This window comes from Cynocephalus volans, chromosome 2, assembly GCF_027409185.1.
Source record: "Cynocephalus volans isolate mCynVol1 chromosome 2, mCynVol1.pri, whole genome shotgun sequence".
NCBI classification, from domain to species: domain Eukaryota; kingdom Metazoa; phylum Chordata; class Mammalia; order Dermoptera; family Cynocephalidae; genus Cynocephalus; species Cynocephalus volans.
Genome location: NC_084461.1, coordinates 121,291,807 through 121,299,543, shown reverse-complemented (window position 1 = coordinate 121,299,543; position 7,737 = coordinate 121,291,807).

Here is a 7,737-nt window from a genome sequence, read left to right as displayed (position 1 = left end):
GAAAATCAGTTACATCGTATAATGATAAATATAAATAAATAAATAAATAAATCATTAGAAATATGAAAAGTCTTATGATTGTAATAAACACATTGATAGAGAAATTTAGGAAAATACAACCCCCCCCCCAAAAAAAAACAAAGAAGAAAATAAAACCAAGTGTGGAGAGCATTTTATTTTCCAACTTTCCCTCCCTTTCTCCACGTATGTAAGAAAATTCAACCGAATTGAATACATATGTGTATATGTTACACATTATGGAGATATTTTACCAAATGATGGGATAGTGTTTTATCATAAGATGTAAACTTTTTATTTATTCTGTCTCTTATGATTGGATATTCAGGTGATTTGCATTTTTTAAACTAATTAATTGTATAATGATCGTTGTTGGGTGTCTTTATCTTCATTTAATTTTTTTTTAAAGACTAGATTCTCACACGTGAGATTAATAGATCAGACTACTTAGAGTTTTGAAAAAAGTTTGAATTTGTATATGATTTGTTTCTAGGAGATTAAATTATAATTTCTATTTAGGAAACTTGTTTTTTCATAACAGTTTTGTTGAGATGTGATCTACAAACCATTCAGTTCACTCACTGAAGGTGTACATTAGTATATTCAGAGTTGTATCACACCACCAGAATCAAATTTAGAACATTTTCCTCACACCAGAAAGAAACCCTTTTACCTGTGTTAAGTACCCATTTTTTATCCTGTTGTTTTGATGCTTTGACATCTTGGGGCCTTGCCGACTCTGGAGAGACTGCTTTTCCCAGGACTAGCCACTCCTAGAGACAGTAAAGCACTCACCCAGGAGTGTGACTTTTGCATGTGGACTAACCAGTCCAGAGCCCATGTGTACCACCATCTCCTCTGTCAGGCAGTCACACTTGGGGCCAATATTCATTACCCTGCCCTAATCACGCAGGGTTAGGTACCAGACAGCTTGGGACAACTTCTATACCCCAGAGCCTGCTAAAATTATTCAAACTAGCCAATTTTAATTCTGCTTACTGTACCTCTCCCCTTCCTGCTCCTTTGTCTTTTTAAGCTCTTGACACACGTGCCCAATTCTTCAACGAGTTGTTGATGATGGAGGCATTGGAACACTCAGACATTGCTTTTGAAATGCAAAATGGTACAACCTCTTTAGAAAGCAGTGTGGCAGTTTCTTAAAAATTTAAACATGAACCTATCACAAGACCCAGCCATTCCAGTCCTAGGTATTACCCAAGAAAAAAGAAATATATGTCCATACGAAGACTTTTACACAAATGCTACTAGCAGCTTTATTTATAATAGACAAAAATTGGAAATAACTGAAATCCCATCAAATGGTGAACAGATAAACAAATTGTGGTATATCCATACATATTTAGCAATAAAAAGAAATAAAATATCTCTACTTGCAACAATATGGATGAATCTCAAAATCATTTTGCTGAGTGAAAGCCAGACAAAAAAGAACACATACTGTGTAATTCCATTTATATAAAAATCTAAAAAATACAAAATCCAGGGACAGAAGGCATAGTAATGGTTGCCAGGGGATAGGAGATGAGAGGGAAGAAGAGGTGGAGAAGGCTTACAAAGGGGCACAAGGCACTTTTTGGGAGCGATGGATATGTTTGCTAATTTGATGGTGTAAAGCTACACGACCAGGTAGTTGTTGCAGCTCTTTTACCTGCTGGTAATCCTGCACCGACTGGGCTGATGGTTGAGCTAGGGCTGGGTCTGGAGCTCCCAGACCCCTCAAGCCCATTCATAGACTGGGTCACAAACTCTTCACATGCCAGGCTGGGTCACCAGACCCCCTCACAAAGGTCTATAAGCTAGGTAACCGGCCACACAGTCCTTGGAAGCTGGAATCCGCTAAGGAGTGTGTAACAACTCACCTGCCAAATCAACTAGCCCTGAAAATGGATGGCACTGTGAGCAGGATTCGCGACATCAGCATTAGCCTCACAGTAGCCCTTGTCGTAGACAGACAGATGGTTTCATAGGTATACATGTATGTCAAAATTTATCAGATAGTACACTTAAAATATGTGTAGTTTTTTGTATATTAATTATACATCAATAAAGCTATTTAAAAAATATTTTGTAACATATGGCCAAATGTATTGCTAGGAACACAGTACCAGTTTATATTTCAACTACAAGTGTGTAAATGCCCTTCTCACCAGATTCTTGACACTAATGAGTATTATCATTTTTAAGCATCTCTAACCAATAGGATAGGTAAAAAAAATGACATCTAATTGTTTTATTTTGTGCATGTTTAATTTCTGGTAAATTTAAACTTTAAAACATGTTTATTGGTCATTTGTACTTCTCTGCATTTTTTGTTCTTTACTGCTTTGGATCTCTCTGCTCTGTCTAATACATTTCTGTATGCTCTTTATATGTTAAGGTTATTAGCCCTTTTGCTTATGTTTATTTCAAATATTTTTTTCCCAGTTCATGATTTTAATTTTTTTTAAAAAATATTTATTTATTTATTTAAATTGACACATTTTAATTGTACATGTTTATAAGGTACAGTCTGATGGTTTGATACATATGTATGCTGTATAATGATTGGGTCAGGGTTGTAATGTAACCATCACCTAATGCATTTATCATTTGTTTGTGGAAAAAACATCCAAAAGCCTCTTCTCTAGCTATTATGTATTATATAAAACTTAACTGTTATCCATAGTCACCCTACTGTGCCATAGAACACTAGAACTTATTCCTCTTACCTTATTGTAATTTGGTACCTGTTGGCCAACTTCCTATTTTCCCCTCCCCTCTCCCATCCCCAGTCTCTGGTAACTCTCTGCCTCTATAATATTGACTTTTTTGTTTGTTTTAGATTCCACATATGAGTGAGATCATGTGGTGTTTGTCTTTCTGTGCCTGGCTTACTTCACTTTGAGTAGAGTAGCCATGTTAACAATATTGATTCTTCCAATCCATGAACATGGGATACCTTTCCATTTACTTACACCCTCTTCGATTTCTTTCTTCAAAGCTTTATAGTTTTCATTGTAGAGTTCTTTTACCTTCTTGGTTAAGTGGTGGACTGCCACTCATTGATGGCTTCCCCATTGAGGAGGTCTGCTTGTTCTCCTGGGGGAAAGGGGTGTTGCATGAGTTCAGACACTGGGGTCTTGGTCTTTCAGTTTGGCCTAAGCTCTAGGCAGCTGGCCCCACCAGCATCCATGTGAACATGGTAGAATGAAGGTGGGGTCTCAGGATTGAGGGAGTCAGTTGGTACTAGCCTCTAGGGCAGGATGCACTCTACCAGCAGGTAGGGTTTCAAGATGATGCTGTGCCATAGCTGCTTAGTCTGGGAGGGTGGGGGTTGTTCTCACTGGGCTTCTACTGTGAGGTTGTAAAGCTGCAAAAACCCCCAGCTACTCTCCAAACTGGGTTTGTGGCCTGTGAGGACCTGCGGACTCTCTTGTGGCAGGGATTGCTGGTATTTGTGGTGGCAGTAGAAACAGCTGGGGTTTTTCCAGCTTACCTTCTCTTCATCTGACTCCAAGCTAGTCCCTGTGGGGAGACAGTGAGGCAGAGGTAGGATGTCTTGCTCTGCTCTCCTATGGTGTTATTCTAGTCTTCTGTGCTCCACAAGTATTTCATCACTCCCCTGGTGCTCTGCAGAGTATTTCTTCAGTCATTCCTGCCAAAATACAGTTTTTTATAGTTGTCTTTTTGTGGAGGGAGTGAGCGCCAGACAACTCTAGTCAGCCATCTTGCTCCACCCTCCATGATTTTAATTTTTAAGGGGAATTTCTGATACACAAAAATTGTAAAAGTTTATAAGGTCAGATCAATTTCTTTATGTTTTCCCACCTTTCTGATTTGCAACTTTCAATTCTGGAAAAAAGTATAATCGATTTTCTTAAAATTTCTTATTAAACAAAAATGAATGAGGTTGCATTGCAGGCCTGTGAGATTTTCCTACATAGTAATATTTGTGAGTTTGGTGACATACAACTGTTCCAGCCCTTTCGAGGTCATTGATTGCCAAGTTTATTGTGTTGAGGAACTCTCCTGAATGTAAAAAATTACCTAAGTGGACCCCCACATGATAGTGATTATACTTTTAGGTTCTGTTGATGGAGAATATATAATGACCAAAAACCTCCTATAAATTCAGTTAATTTAAAAAATGATTTGTATTAATCACCACAGCATTTACATACATGTGGAGAAATGGTGCACCTATGTGTGAAGTATGTTTTCTGTTCACAGACAAAATTTGGTGTGCATGTGGATGCTGGATCCCCTGAAATAATTTCAAGGCCCTCCAAGTTTAGGAACCTCCTCTGGGAAGCACATCTTCACAGGTGGAGCAGAGACTCAGATCTTTCGCCTATGCTGAAACCTGCCCCTTCCTCCAAACTGCTTTCAGCTGAGAATTTTGGGGACGTGGTCTTGAGTTACAGGAAGACTAAATTTGGGGTAAGTGGGAGTGTTAGCAGACTTTTAAAAACTCTTGTTTGCAGCTCACCTTTTTCAATTGTGAAGGAGTATCTTAAGTGTGTTGAGAGTGGGTGCAAAAGATATTAACTGTACTCTTACCCATTTTCTTTCCAAGTGGAGGTGACTTTACCCAGAATGAGCATGTGGCTCTTACTAGTCCCTTTGTCATTTTTGCTCAGGGGATTCAGGGCATGCCTGTTCAAATGAGGTAACATACATGAACTGCCTAGCACAGAGCCTGGCCTACAGTTCATGCTCAACAAATCTTTGTTCTTGCTCCCTTCCCTCCTCTATTTGATAGCAGGTTCCCAGCTCACTTGCAAATGTAGCATTGATCTCACAGCAAATATGTTTTGGCTCAGTGATGAGTCGATGAGTCCACTCAAAAGGAGGGAGCGAATTATTTAAATTACTGAAACACCATAATCCATAAGCTCACATAAATGTTGTTTTGAACTAAGAGCTTTATGCGCTTCAGCTGCCTCATTTCATCTTATGGGTGGTTAATGTCTCTTGCTGTCACATACGAGGCTAGATATCTATTGCTGTCACATACTTTAAAAATTCGGGCTTTTGAAATTCTCTTTTGTGTTAAACTTGCAATGCAGTATTGGATTCCTTGGTTCATTTTTTAAAAAAGCCCTTTATCAAAATGTTAAGCTTGGTTAATTTGCATAAAATATTTTCTCTGCAATTTACTCTCTATTACTTTTGAAACGCAAATTGCCTCTGCTGCAGCATGGGGTGGTGGTGATGGCATGCAAGCTATTAGGGCTTTCAATTCTAGGGATAAGGAATCCTCAGGTTTGAAGCTGAAGGAAATAAATTGGACTCTTGCCTTGCCTCACTCTCTTGGGTGATCTGAGCTGATCTGAAGAAGAAAAGGAAAAAAAGGAAGCAGGAGCTGCAAAGAAAGGGTTCAAAGTCCTGGGGTGAGAATGTAGAAGTGTGTGTTGGAAGCTGGGGTATGGCTGTGCGCTCTTGTGAGCTCAAGTGGAGGAAGAAGAAGGGAAAGCCTTGGGGTGTCTCCAGGAAGAAGCTCAGTGACAACAAATCTAATGGGCATATACTGACAGATTCTTCTGCCAAAAACACAGCTCCCATCCCACCATTTCTCTGCTCCACAGCCTTCGCTGTTCCCAACTAGCCCAGAGTCAACTCTCCTTTCAAACAGGGAATCAGAGTAGCTGGTGGATGTCAGTGCTGAAGGAATAAACAAGCTTCAGCACACTGAGAAGGCTGTTGGGAAACCAGAGGCCAAGAGACTTTCCTGTGGCCTTAGTGACAGGGGCCCTGATGGTTCCGTCTTTGCCCAGAGATACCCACCTCAGTCCCAAGTGTCAAGAGTACAGAGCGGAGGGGAGCCTTTCTGCACTCAGTGACCATCTCCTTTTAAGGCAAAGCTACTCAGCCTCAAAAACACTTCCTTTCCCAAATAGCAGATGGGCAGGCTGTAATTAGACAGCTGCTGGCTCCTCACACTTCACTTTCTTAGAAAGGGAAAGACTCACAGAAAAGAGGGAGGGCTTCCTTGTTGGGGAGGGGTCTTCCCTTTACACACAAGAGTTTTTTTCCTGACTCACCCTAGGCTTTTCTCTGAAAACTCAGAAAGAGCCAATTTTAGTAGGAGCAAATGAATGTATTTGGTGAAAGGTGGGATTCATGTGCAGGGGGATGGGGTTATATTTAGACCCATGTAATTAAGGATCCATTTATGTCTGAGCATCCTTAAACAGACAAATATAAAACTCATGAATACCAAATTCTATTTGGGTAGCTGGCTGGAAGTACACACACACTCACACACACACTCAGCCTGTCTCTGTCTGTTCAAGTAGAAGTAAAGGCCACCATCATCCCAGCTCAGGTCTAATGAATTTCAAGCCTCACTACCTTGGGCTACAATAAAGAATTCTTGGACTCTACGTTCAAATAGGGAAGCAGAATAGTGGTGGACATCAGTGCTGAAGGAATAAAAATGCTTCAGCACACCAAGCGTACTGTTGGGAAACCAGAGGCTGACAGACTTTGGGGTTTTAGTGACAGGAGCCCTGATGGTCCTACTTTTGCCAAGAACCATCCACCTCAAACCTGAGTATTCTGCTCTCTCTGATTTTGAAAGTCTGATTCTCTATTACAGTATGAAACGTAAGACGATCTGAGATTGATACTGACCAGGGAGAGACCAGTATTTCTTCTGAATTGCTTTTCTCCTGGGGCCAAAGTAGAAGTGATATTTGAAACCTAAAAAAAGAAGTCAATGATTTTGCATCTATTGAAAAACAATTTTTCACTTAAAAATACTTCAAAAAGAAGAAAAAACACAAATTCGCAATCTCTTGAAAGCCCAGCCAGCCTAGAAACAGAAAAGTTCCCATTTTCAATGACTTAGTTGTAGTGAGAAAAAAAGCCATTGATATGTGGCTTTCTTCACCCAATATCATGTCAGAGGTAATGATATGAAATTACCACAGTTATTCTGTTTCTCAGAAGAGTGGGCATGGGAAGATCTATGGATTTCAAATGGGCTGGAATTTAACTGCAATATCCTTTGCTATAGAGTCCAGCAGGGTCCCTCTCCTTTCCTTCCTCTCCTCTGAATGCCACAAACATGGGCACATGTTCCACACAGTTCTATACTATCCTGTCTGGTGTTTACACCCCCTGTGATGTAGCATCCAAAGGAGAAAGAGAGCAGCCAGGGGAACCACGACTCTGGGTATCATTGTGAATCACAGAAAGGACTGTGAGGGAGAGGAGATGTGCCAGGGACCATGTAGAAAGTGGCCACACCCTCCTAGAGATTTCTTATTGAGGGCTTGGATGAAGATGGAGAGGGTCCTCTTGCCAATTTGTGGATGACAGAGATGGGAGGGGTCGCCAGTATGTTGAATGACAGATTCAGGGGTCAAAGAGATCTTGACTGGATGGAGCCAAAGACTGGACTATCACCAGGCAAAAGCTGAGGGGGTAAAGGTAAGAGCAAAAATACTGAGGGCGCAAACACGGAGTTGGGAGGGAAGGATGAAGCCTGTGTGGATGTGACTTGGGTTGTAGCTGATTCTGAGTGCGTTCTGAGTCAGCAGTGGGATGTGGAGTGCAGGGAAACAGAGTGATGTTTGGCCATGTTATTAGAGGTATGATGGCTGGAGTGGAGGAGGTGATAGTCGTTCTCTCTATGTCCTTGTCATGCTGGAACATCTTATTCAGGTCAGGACCCTGCACTGAGAACTACACAGACAAAGGGAGAGTGTTAGA